The sequence below is a fragment of the Camponotus vicinus genome, unplaced genomic scaffold, assembly GCF_025532165.1.
Source record: "Camponotus vicinus isolate PSW18456_S1 unplaced genomic scaffold, iyCamVici1.0 SCAF_5, whole genome shotgun sequence".
Taxonomy (NCBI): domain Eukaryota; kingdom Metazoa; phylum Arthropoda; class Insecta; order Hymenoptera; family Formicidae; genus Camponotus; species Camponotus vicinus.
In genome coordinates, this window is record NW_028141977.1 from 5,130,293 (window position 1) to 5,143,554 (window position 13,262).

General features: G+C 32.1%; 1 long non-coding RNA gene across 1 annotated transcript in view; it reads right to left on the reverse strand.

Annotated features, from left to right (window-relative positions):
• Nucleotides 1-12,611, reverse strand: part of LOC145972159 (uncharacterized) — a 95,776-nt gene extending 83,165 nt beyond the window's left edge. Inside the window, exon 1 of the long non-coding RNA XR_014439072.1 lies at nt 12,142-12,611. This is a non-coding gene — a long non-coding RNA (uncharacterized LOC145972159). The remainder of the gene's footprint in view (nt 1-12,141) is intronic.
• Between the last annotated feature and the right edge of the window lie 651 nt (nt 12,612-13,262).

Sequence of the window (13,262 nt, forward strand, 5' to 3'; positions counted from 1 at the left end):
TATATGTATATGTATATGTATGTATATGTATATGTATGTATGTATATAAATATAATTAAATATGAATATTGTTAATAACTTGTGCTATGCAATTAATCTTATCATTTAAGACACAACTTTTAGTAATCCGTAAATATATTTGATACATAATAAATAGTTACGTAGCTTTATAATAAGCTATTAGCTTCCATATATAAAACAATATATAGAATAATATGCGGAACATGGCAGCAATAATGATGGAGCTATTTCAACATTACGCATTCTATCGCTCTTCGCGCAACAGAATATAAAATTACGATGAACACACATGTGAATATATAGACGTGTGCGTAATGCAACATTGACGATATCCATTGACGATTATATACACAATCTGCCATTATGTTCACGTCTTTGATACCAAATTCCGCGTGCACTACCAAAACGCGTTTATTAAATTAAGTACACTACACAGCACGCGGAATATTTTGGAAATCATGATACATCCTTTAATGAGAATTTTAACCAAAAGTGTATGAGACCTTTGAGAATTTATCAGGTCATTATGCAGAATAACTATACGTTATTTAGCTATTTCTATTCAGCTATATATGTTGTGAAAATAAAAAAGATTTCAATTTATTTTAAATATATTTTTTTAATATTATTTTAAATAAATGTGTGGTTGTTAAGATAGTTTGGATAAAATAATTTTTTCACAATAATTTCATAAAAAAAGTCGTTTAAAAATATTAAAGAAATCGTTAGTGTCTCAATACGCATCTCATCAGCTCGTTTTCGTCACAACCCTCTTCAAGCTTTTATTTATGAGATGGCATCGCATGGCGTTCTCGAGCGATATTAATTCGAGCTTTTAAACGAGCAAAGAAACCTGTAGACACACGACGTACATTGGAAAGAGAAACAAATGAGAGAATATATAAAAGTGTTGCGTATTGCCGTCGACAATGCCGGATCAAAACTCGCTGCAATTATTATAATCCAATTGACTTACAATTGGTAAGATAATGCAAGATTTGAATATATAGAATAAGTCATCAGAAAATAAAAGAGATGTTAGAACTATAAAAACAAGTTAGAAATTAGAACTATAGAAATTTTTAGAGAGATTAAAAGCAAAAGCATTTCTGATTTTTCTCTTCAGTGGAGAATTTCTCCACTGAATTTCAATTGAAATTTTTAGAATTATAATCTTTTTTCATGTACTTTATTATAATTTACACTATGTTTTATAAACCTCTAATAATTTCAATTATTTTTTAATTATATTTTTTAATTATATTTTTTAATTATATTCTCTCTCCCAGATTTTTATTGATTTGAAGGAAATAAATTTTAAATTAACTTATTAATATATTTGCATGCTTTTAATGTTAAAATTATTCTGATGATGAAGGAAAATATAATAACATTATATACAGGATATTCGATAATTTTTAATACATTCGAAGTGTGTAGAAGAGATATAACGAAGTAAGCCATTTTACATGTCAACCGAGTACGGCTTTCTAAGCGCTTATTCGTTCAATTTAATTAATAACTCAACAGCTACTGCGAATTTTGCAAAATGATATAGAACTCTTCTTCTGATTTAAGTCAATTTACCTTCACACTTCAGATGTGTCAAAAATTATCAAACACTCTGTATATGAAATAATTTTATGAAATATAATTCAGAGACAAAGTAAACGAATTTTAAAATAGAATGAACACACTCTAAGCTTTTATTCTTGCAATATTTTATATCTCAATATATATTTTTATATCTCAATATATAAGTAAAAATAAATTTTAATTAATCATATATTTATAACTATAATCTAATACAAGAATGTATGTTCCAAACAAACATATACAATTAATTACTATATATAGATAACAATGTAATTAAGAAACTTTATTTGCCTGTAAAGTATATTAGGCATTGAAAGTTAAGTGAATTAGAGAGTGAGAGATTTCCGATGGTGCACCCTCGTCATGAAGGATGTTTCTACCTTTAATCTAGTACGACGATAGGCGGGGAGAGGTCACAGTGAAACTTTCGATGATTCATTTTTTTTGTGACGCATGATTGCACACGACGCTACAGTTACGAGATGGTCTAATCTTTTTCGTGAAATTTCGTCAAGAATGCAAAAACTACTCGCGTTCTGATAAAATAGAGCTATACAAAGTGAAGTTTTTTTGCAAATTTGTGCTGACTTTTCAACATGAAGATCTGAAAAATTCTTTTTTCTTCTAAATTCTTGTCAATATTTATATATATCTCGATTAATATATTTTATTTAAATCGAAGATTTTTAATCTCAATTTTTTAGACATCCGGTAAAATCTCTAGATAATCGTAGATCTCGGAACAAGTGCGGAGACGTGAAACGATGAAAAGCGAAACGAGGCAGCAATGACGAGTCGGCAGTGAGAAGGAACAATGAAAGAGAGAGAGCGAAAAGAGAGAGAAAGAGAGAGAAAATACCGATGGCATTGGACGTCGCGTCGTTAACGGTAACGACGGTCACTGATTGTTCCAACGACGTCTCATCCCCTCTTCTCTCTCTTCCACCCCTCTCGATCCGACGAGGCCCGGCGTTGAGTTTCGCCTTATTGCCGCGATAAATATAAAGCCTATTTCGTGAGTTCGTCTATTCACTCTTTGGTTATCTCTCTTTGCTGTTTCATATTATTTATACGATGATAGATTTTTTTCGATTAAATATATTTTTTGCAAAACGGCTTTACGAGAAAAGCCATGCATAATTTCTCTATTTTTAACTAAAATAATGAAAAGTATGATTTATAATCTTTGATTTCTACATTTTTTTAGAAATAAATTTGACGTCATGAATGAGCGCTACAAAAATAAAATCCGAGTTAGTTTCTTATTTTTTTTCTTAATCGGAATAACTCCGAAACGATATTGCAAGAATGATTGCGAAATTGCTGTAAAAGCTTGAGGCAACTAACGATAATAAAATATGAAATCGTAATAACGTGGGTTCTCGTAAGTTTATTAAGATCGTCGTTCGTTTGATTACGAGGCCGATATTACGGCCTGGGGACAGGGAATTGACATTAGAGATATTAGAGTTCCGGCGTTCAACGCTGCCGCCATCGTTATCATCGTCCGGCGCGTTTAATTCCCGACGGGCTAAATATCAGAGTGACGTCGGCAATCGCGTCGACAGACCGCGTCATTAAGCTTATCGCTGTCTGTATATGAGTAGCCGTCTGTCCAATCGCATCGCATCTCTTTCCTGAAATAGAGTCTTAGACACTACATTGAACTCTGAAACATTATTTATCTGGCTTAATCGCTTTTTCTATCAGATGTCTAAGATGTGATCATTGACTATTTGGCCTTAAACTCACTGTTATCTTCCTTCAAGATTGTACTTTTATACATATACATTCACAATTTTATATGTATATTTCACACACACACACATACACATACACACGCGCGCGCGCGCGCACGCGTATGTATGTAAGTGTAATAAATTTACAACACGTGTATATATACAGGGTGTCTGAAAAACTTTTCGCAATCCCGAAATATGAAGGTAGATTGGCTCAAATTAAGAAGAAAGGATCTTCTTAATGTGAACCAACCTTCACACTTCGGGATTGCAAAAAGTTTTCAGACATCCTGTATATGTACATTGCTCAAAAAATTTTCGCATAGGTAAATTCACGTCAAAATTTCGCATACATTTAAATAAACATAGGTCCGACAAAAATTGTCGTATCTGAATAGTTTTTTTTCTTTCTCAAGAATCTCTATTTTAAAAAGTACTTATTAGATTTCGAATTTATCCTCCCCTCTTTCTACCATCTTTTTAAAAACAAGGACACGTTTTGTATCCAAAACACTGCATAGTTTGACGCACTCTACAGATGGAATCAATTTTTCTCTCAAATTTCATGATAACCGTAAAATATGAACTTTTCTTTATCAATTAAAAAAATATGGAGTTTGTACAATTTTTTTCGCGATGTAATGGCATATTGTATACATACATTTTTGTTCAACAATCGATTAGCATTACTTGATGCGTATCACGAGGAAGTTGCTAGTCATATTTGACATATGTATGGTGCATGTGTGAATGCGTGCACGGTGCGTGTATATGCGCGCGCGCGCGCGTGTACACACTGAGATGTATACATGGATAGCTGATGAGTGCTGTTATCGCGTCCACAATTGAATGTCAGTCATCTTGCACGGAAGTGTTTCCTCAGATTTCGATGAACTTTTCATATGTTGTTTTCTAAACAAAAATAGGGGACACGTATTTTTTATACGTGCCCATACGCGTGTCTAGGGGGTAAAACACCCCTTGAAAAAAATTGGTTATTTTTTTCGAGACGAATACCTCCGAAACTATAAGAGATAGAACCAATTTTTCAAATTAAAAGTTAAATGGTTTCAAGATTACTTTACAATAATGACAAACAAAAATATTTATTCTTTTAATTTTTCAAAATCCCCCAACCACTAAACATTTTTTTCCCAATTTTGAAATTTTTTTATGAGTCCGGGCCTCACTCATCACTCCTTCCCCACTCACCGCTTCACCGCGCGCCTAATATAAGGTTGGACAGTGGGACAACTCTCGTCACCGTGCGCTTCTACTCACGCAGATTGGCCGATCTTCTTTAATTAATTTTTCGTTAATTATTGCGAATATCGCAAAATAATATAGGACCTTCCTTCTTAATTTGAGCCAATCTATCTTCACAGTTCGGGACTGCGAAAAGTTATCAGACATCCTGTATATACAGGGGTATATACAGGCGTCATTTTAATCGACGCACGCAAATATCTCATAAAGTAAGCAAGATGGAAAAAAATGTTTTATACAAAAGTTGTAGGGTTCAGACGGGGACACCTGATGATAACCTTGAATTTGACCTTGGAGTCCAATTTAAGGGTCATTTTAAGGTCTTGATTTTTTTAAATAAATCCCCCTATTTTTTATTACACATTCTTGTAACTTATCTCGAAAGCTTTCCAAAACACTATAATAATGTATTTTTTCATGGAGTACTTTTCGAGTTATAAGGCTTAAAATAATATCTTAATTTTACATAAACCATAAAATATCTAGTAAAATATTCATTTTTTGGTTATCTTACCTTAATACTTTTATATACAAAATAATGAGAGGAATCAATTGGTGTAAAGAAAACACACAGTTGTTTTTAAGAAAAAATATGTAATTGTTAATTGCAAATTACATATTTTTTCTTCAAAATAATTATACCCCCAAAAATGGACTCCAGGGTCAGAGTCAAGGTTACCATCAGGTGTCCCTCTCTGAACCCTACAATTTTTGTGTAAAACATTTTTTCCATCTTGCTTACTTTACGAGATATTTGCGTGCGTCGATTAAAATGACTCACCCTGTATATTAAATAGGACAGCTTATACATATACAGGGTGACCCATTTTAACTTAGGCAGCCAAATAACTCGAAAAATAAGCAAGATAGAGAAAAATGTTTTAGACAAAAGTTGTATGGTTTCGAGGGGGCCATAATATGGTATCATTGGTTTGACCTTGAAGAGTCATTTGAAGGTCACGTGAAGGTCACTTCAATTTTTTTAAATGGAACATCCTATATATTTTTGTACATTCTTGTAGCTCATCTCGAGAGCTTTCCAAAACACTATAATTAAGTACATTTTCGTTAAGTACTTTTTGAGTTATGAGGCTTGAAATAATTTCTTAATTTTACATAAACCGTAAAATATCTTGTAAAATATTCATTTTTCGATTACCTTACCTTAATAGTTTTATGTACAAAATAATGAGAGGAATCAATTGGTGTAAAGAAAACACATAGTTGTTTCGAAGAAAAAATATGTAATTTGCAATTAACAATTCCATATTTTTTCTTAAAAACAACTATGTGTTTTCTTTACACCAATTGATTCCTCTCATTATTTTGTACATAAAAGTATTAAGGTAAGATAATCGAAAAATGAATATTTTACAAGATATTTTACGGTTTATGTAAAATTAAGAAATTATTTCAAGCATCATAACTCAAAAAGTACTTAACGGAAAGGTACTTAATTATAGTGTTTTGGAAAGCTCTCGAAATAAGCTACAAGAATGTACAAAAATATATAGGGTATTCCATTTAAAAAAATTTAAGTGACCTTCACGTGACCTTCAAATGACTCTTCAAGGTCAAACCAATGATACCATCTTATGGCCCCCTCGAAACCATACAACTTTTGTCTAAAACATTTTTCTCTATCTTGCTTATTTTTCGAGTTATTTGGCTGCCTAAGTTAAAATGGGTCACCCTGTATACAGGAACTGTAACTGAAAAGGCGCCCACGGAGCAAATAGAGTTATTCCTAATTAAATATCGAGTCGAAAAGTCCTGAACCATTTTTTTCTTTAATGCTTAATAAAGCGGTAATTATTGAGTAGTTGCGCCAATAAGCATCGACCTTTAGCTTCCTTGTCGAAATTTTCTTTAAGAAAACGCTTTTGACGGACGAAATATGATTTTTAATGCAAAATAAAGTTTTTCGCATTATTATGATGCATAAGAATATTGCACGATAATGGCATGATATAGCGCTGTAGCGGCGGAGCGCTCACGCACACTACCAGGCGCGCGGCTCACTGACGTACGCCTGGCTAAAGGTCGGTGATTATTGGCGCAACTTTACTTAATAATTACCACTTTATTAAGCATTAAAGAAAAAAATGGTTCAGGACTTTTCGACTCGATTTTTAATCAGGAATAACGTATATGCTCCGTGGGCGCTTTTTCAGTTACACTATATATATATATATATATATATATATATACAGAGTGTAACTGAAAAAGCGCCCACGGAGCATATACGTTATTCCTGATTAAAAATCGAGTATATATATACATATATAAGCTGTCCTATTTAATTTAAATATCGTAATATCTCGAAAACAACGCATTTTGAAAAAAAATGTTTCACATAAAAGTTGTACGATTTGTAGGATTTAAAAAAATAGGAATATTAATTTGACTTTTTATATGTATAGGTATATGTCATGTACTAAGATCATATGAAGATCAACCTAGTTTTTTAAGTGAAACTATCTTAATTTGTCTATACAGGGTGTCCCATTTTAATCGATCACCTCGAATAACTTTTTTAATTTTGATTGTAGAAAAAAATGTTTCAGACAAAAGTTATATGGTTTCAAGGGGGACATGAGACGGTGCCATTAGTTTGACCTTGAAGAGTCAGCTGAAAGTCACGTGAAGGTCACCTCCAACTTTTTAAATGGGACATCCTATATGCTTTTACATATTCTTATAGCTCATCTCGAGAGCTTTCCAAAACACTATAATTATGTTAGTTTTCATTAAATCCGAATTATGAGGCTTGAAATAATTTATTAATTTTACATAAACTGTAAAATATCTTGTAAAATATTCATTTTTCGATTATCTTACCTTAATACTTTTATGTACAAAATAATGAGAGGAATCAATTGGTGTAAAGAAAACACATAATTGTTTCGAAAAAAAAAATGTAATTTGCAATTAACAATTACATTTTTTTTTCTTAAAAATAACTATGTGTTTTCTTTACACCAATTGATTCCTCTCATTATTTTGTACATAAAAGTATTAAGGTAAGATAATCGAAAAATGAATATTTTACAAGATATTTTACAGTTTATGTAAAATTAAGAAATTATTTCAAGCCTCATAACTCGGACAGTATTTAATAAAAACTAACTTAATTATAGTGTTTTGGAAAGCTCTCGAGATGAGCTACAAGAATATGTAAAAACATATAGGGTGTTCCATTTAAAAAGTTGGAGGTGACCTTCACGTGACTTTCAGCTGACTCTTCAAGGTCAAACTAATGGCACCTTCTCATGTCCCTCTTGAAACCATATAACTTTTGTCTGAAACGTTTTTTTCTACAATCAAAATTAAAAAAGTTATTCGGGGTGATCGATTAAAATGGAACACCCTGTATAAATCCATTCTTCGCAATATTTCACGTAAAATATAATAAGATTATAAGGATAGCTATAAATTGAATATTTTACGAGATATATTATACTTTAAATTGATATAATTTTACATAAATTATAAAATATCTCATAAAATATTTATTTTTCGATTATTTTACCTGAATACTTTTATGCATAGAATAATGAGAAGAATCAAATGGTGTAAAGAAAAACACATAATTGTTAAAAGAAAAACATATAGCTGCTCGTTGCAAATTCCTATCTTATTTCTCTCTACAAATGTTATAACTTTTATTTGAACACTTTCTTTTTAAATTGCGTTTAAGATATTATGGTATCTAAGTTAAAATGGGACAGCCTATATGTAAATAATATCACACGCATAAACTATTCAATTTTTGGTTACCCTTATAACTTTTTATGTTCAATATTGTGAATTGATTTATATAAAAAAAATTAGAATAGTATTATTTAAAATAACTAGAAAAATTGATTTTATTGTTAGTTAAAATTTTCTAGTTATCTTAAAAAATTATTTTCTAGTTATCTTAAAAAATTATTTTATTGTTAGTTAAAATCTAAGATTTTATCAACTTTTTTCTTCTTAAAACTCTATAAATTTTGTCGGAACATTTTTCTGTATGGTGCTAACAATAAGTTTCGGAAAAGAACGTAATATTTTTGTAACATTTTATATATATATATATATATATATATATATATATATATATATATATATATATATGAAACATTCTATATAACTTAAAAAATTTTATTTTTAAATTTTTACATACATAATGTTTAATCTCTTTTCTCTTAACCACCAATGCTTATATAATTGTTTTGAAGAGAGAGAAATGTTGCGCTTTTCTCTCTATTATTGATAATGTAGTTATGAATTTAATTAAACGAAACGTAGGGAGATAAATTCAAAATTTTTTACTTTACGTGGTTCGTATTATTTGTCACGTACTCGCATCGCGAGTCGACAGATCGATTGACGGGGCGATGTGCGCCAAGATCGTCGACGTTCTCGTCGCTGACCTGAATATTTCACCGTCACGTCGCTGTGACGGCCATTCGACATTCGAGATGTTGGAGTTCCAGCTCGAAGCGTTATCTCCGTCTGTCGAGCTTGTGCCAATTTGAGAAATATTGTGAGGAATTAGAAAAATTAAAGGAACGCGCGCACACATCCTTCGAATTTATCTCTCTCTTTCTCTCTTTCTTTTCTTTTCTTTCTCACGATGTTTTATCTATGATGAAACAAGCGATTTTACTATAATTATCACTAAATGTTTAAATATATGCTTTCTAAAAATAAAGATCCTACGTAGATAAAAATATTTTTTTAAAACAATTTTCTTCTAAAATAAAATTTTCAGATATTTTCTGAAAACGATAAAGTAAAATTGATTAATATAGGGTCAATGTTGCACAACATTACCGATATTGCAGACGCACTAAAGAGAATCTCTCGAATCGAGCTTCATGAGAAGGGAAACATTAAAGATATTAGAGGTGTTAAAGAGATATGCCAACGTCGTATTTTCTTGACAGGAGGGTGCAAAGCGCCTCTAGGCGGCTTTTCATATACTATGTGTGACGTCCCTCCACGTGCTCGAACATGCGTAAATCTGCGTATATATATATATATATGCGCACTGATGTAATTAGAGTTGTACGCGCCCGTGGTGAGCATTTAATATCGCCATTTTGTCGCGATATAGCATACGTAGAAATAAAATGAATTATAATACGCATAATGATGATAAAATCATAATATTTATAATATTATAACATTTTAATTTAAAATAAATTTATTCTTTAAAGGATATATTTGGATATTTGTTGCGTGTTTATTTTAAGTTAAATTTGATTATATATATATATATATATATATATATATATATATATATATATATAACATTTCTATGTATATATCACTTTTTTATAAAAATGATTTTTCTCAAGTGATAATTTTACGCGAAACCAACTTTTACATTATTTTACAATCAATTTTTAATAAAATTTACTTTTGTTTTCGTTTTGTTTTATCTCTTTTCCTTGTCATTGTAAATTAGAAGATAAATTAATTCGCGTACAATTATCATTCGGTAAAAATCTTTTTTACAGAAAAAAGTAATAAAACTAAAAACGTCGAGATTAATAATTAGACACAATCCTAAATTTTTGACTTTTGTATCGGATGTCAACTTTGTGACTTCTCATTTAATTACGATTCTGTATACGCTCGCGCGTCGCGTGATCGTGTGTACTCGTATATGCGAGTGTGTGTATGTACATGCGCCGGGACTTGACAACGCGCCAGCTGTCACTCGCCGTTTATGCCGTTAATGAATAGGTGACGCAGCGGGAGCGGCGGTCGCGGGGATGTTCGCTCGATTACCAAGATTAAAGAGTCGCGTCGTGAAAATCGATAAGCGTTATATTCGCAGCATGATGCGTTACTCTATCGAAAGAGTGCACGCATACATACACATTTTTAGATCAATAATTAATGTAAGATAATGTAAGATAAATTGTGTTGCCTGAAATGGTAAGCTTTTCGACACAATCATTTTATTAAGTTCTTGAAAGTTATGACGAGAGAGATTTTTCTATTGTAGAGTATAAATCTTATTAGTAGTTTTTTGATATCTTATTACTAATTTTTCAGTGCTTTTTTAATATTTCGATTAGTTTATTCCATTGACATAGAGCATGGATTGCACCATCCGTATCTAAACAGTGTATCAAATGTGGTCAGCAAAATGGAGAGAGAGAGGGCGTGAAGACGGCTATCTCTCTCTCTTTCTAACCAATATAGTGTTGAATAGAAAGTAACAGAAGAGTTAGCCGTCTTCACGTCCTATCTTTTTCCTATCGTTTAATCACTTTTACACATGGATGGCGCATGCATACTCTATGTCGATGGTATTCGTTCTGCTATTCCTTCTTTAGTTCCAATAAATTAGTACATTATCCAGTGTCGTAACTAGCCTGTATTGAGCTGGCTCAATATTTTGCGTGCCCTCCACTCTCCCAAATACTTACAATAAAAAACTGCACTAAAATGTTTATTTGTTGTAAATAAATATACTTTTTTATTTATTTTTTTACAAATATATTTATTATTTTTATTTTATATATATATATATATACATATATATATATATATATATATATATATATATATATATATATATACAAAATATATAATCATATTTATCATTATTAACATTTTTATTATATGTTTATTATATTTATGATTACTCCATACGGTGCCGTGATGAACATTTAGACTTGAATATATTTTTTTATCAAATTTTTTCAGAAATTTATCTTATTTTTTCCAACTTTGCAAATTTATCGTTTTGACTGCGCCCCCTAAAGTTTGCGCCCGGTGCGGGGGCACCGACGGCACCGCCCTAGTTACGCCACTGACATTATCTGATATGTAATTTGACTGATGTGTATTGTATTTTTAAAATTTTCTTTTCCTTATCAATTAGATTGTTATGACATTGAATAAAATTTTTATGTAGACTTTAAAGAATTGAAAAAATATCAAAGAAATATAATAGTACACCTGGTATATTTTGTATCTCATTGCATGATTTCTCCCATTAATGTACGGAATGTATTTATTAATTCATAACAATCATGCGTCATTTATTTGGAAACATACTAATTACATTAATTTTATTTTTTTAATTTATATACAATATAAATATCATATTATATACAAATATCAAATCGCATATAATATATATTTGAAAATATATATTTGAAAAAATAAATTTGCATTTTCATTGATATTAAAAATATTTAAAAAGATATTTTATAAAATATCTGAATTTAATATGCAAAATCTATATTAAAAATATCTATTAGAAAAACAATTCACTAATCGTTTATTGAAAAAAATAAAATCGAGAAAATTATTTTAATTAATTTTCAAAATTATATACAGTGTTAATGATATAAGAAAAACTTCTTTTATTTATAAGAAAATTCTTTTTAGAATTTAGCTACTAAATTTTTTTATAATTAAAGTTTTCCCTATAATATAATACAAAGAGATAATGTAGCGAACCTAAAAAAAAATTGAATTATCAATGGTCGTTTACTAGAGAACTCACGAAGCAAGAATGTACGATACTCATCACTTCATGGACACCCGTAGCGTGAAACAGTCGGAAGCGTTGCCGCTCGCGAGCAGAGGCTGCTGGCTTCCGTTCTGCCGCCTCCCGACCTCATCCCATCATCCGTTCGTTCGCTCGCGCCTCACCATCCCCGGCCACCTTTCCTCTCCCCGGTTAGTCTCACCGAATGCGCCATCGCATGCCCCATCCCATGCGTCTCCGCAAGCGCGCGTCCGCCGCTGCGAGTCGAGTCGAGTCGTGCTACATCTCGCCCCATTCCACCAGTCGCAACCGTTTTCTGTCCTCTCGTCTGCCGCCACGAGCCGCTACTCTGCGCGCACGGTCGCGCTTAAGTATCCTCCATCCCCTTGCGCCTCATCCCAACTCAACTCGTTCCATCCTAACCCAACTCGTCCCATCCCGAGCGACCAATCGTCCCCGAGCCCTTCCGCCCACCTTTTCGCCGATATTTCCCACCGGTGAACGAGCAACTACTGACCTGAGTCCTGCTTCTTGCTATCCCCTGCCATCGCGTTCGTCGCTTTATCGGAACTTCGATTTCCTCGCCCCCCCCTCAAATCTCTCAGAATTCTCTCTCTTTCTCATTCATCGCTCTTTTGTCTCTTGGTGGGTTACTTCACCCTTGTTAATTAGATATATGTCTATTTTTCTCCTTCCTTCTCTCTCTATTTCAATCTTCATTTTCGTTTTTCGTTTATTCTCCAAAGCATCGTTGCGCTTTCTCCGTGGCCGAGACAGAACGGAATTCAAGGGAATTTGGACGAAACTTTCGCCATCAGGCTAGGACACGAGGGAATTGAAAGAAGAAGAGAGAAATATAGAAAGAGAAATAAGAGAGAGAAAGAAAAGGACCAACTCGGTCGCGTAATAAGCAAGCGAGCTGCCGTACCGTTGGTGGCGCAAGATCCTGGAAGCGCTCGTTTCTTTTTCCCTCGTTTTTTCCTCCTTGTTCACGCTCTCTCTTTTTTTATCTTTCTTTCACTCCTTCATCTATCCTTTTCTAGTTTTAAAGCTTCCGCATTCTCTTCATCTCTTGTTCTTTTCGATCTGCCTTTTTTTTACGTGTAATGAGTGCACTTTCGGACGCCGGGAAATTT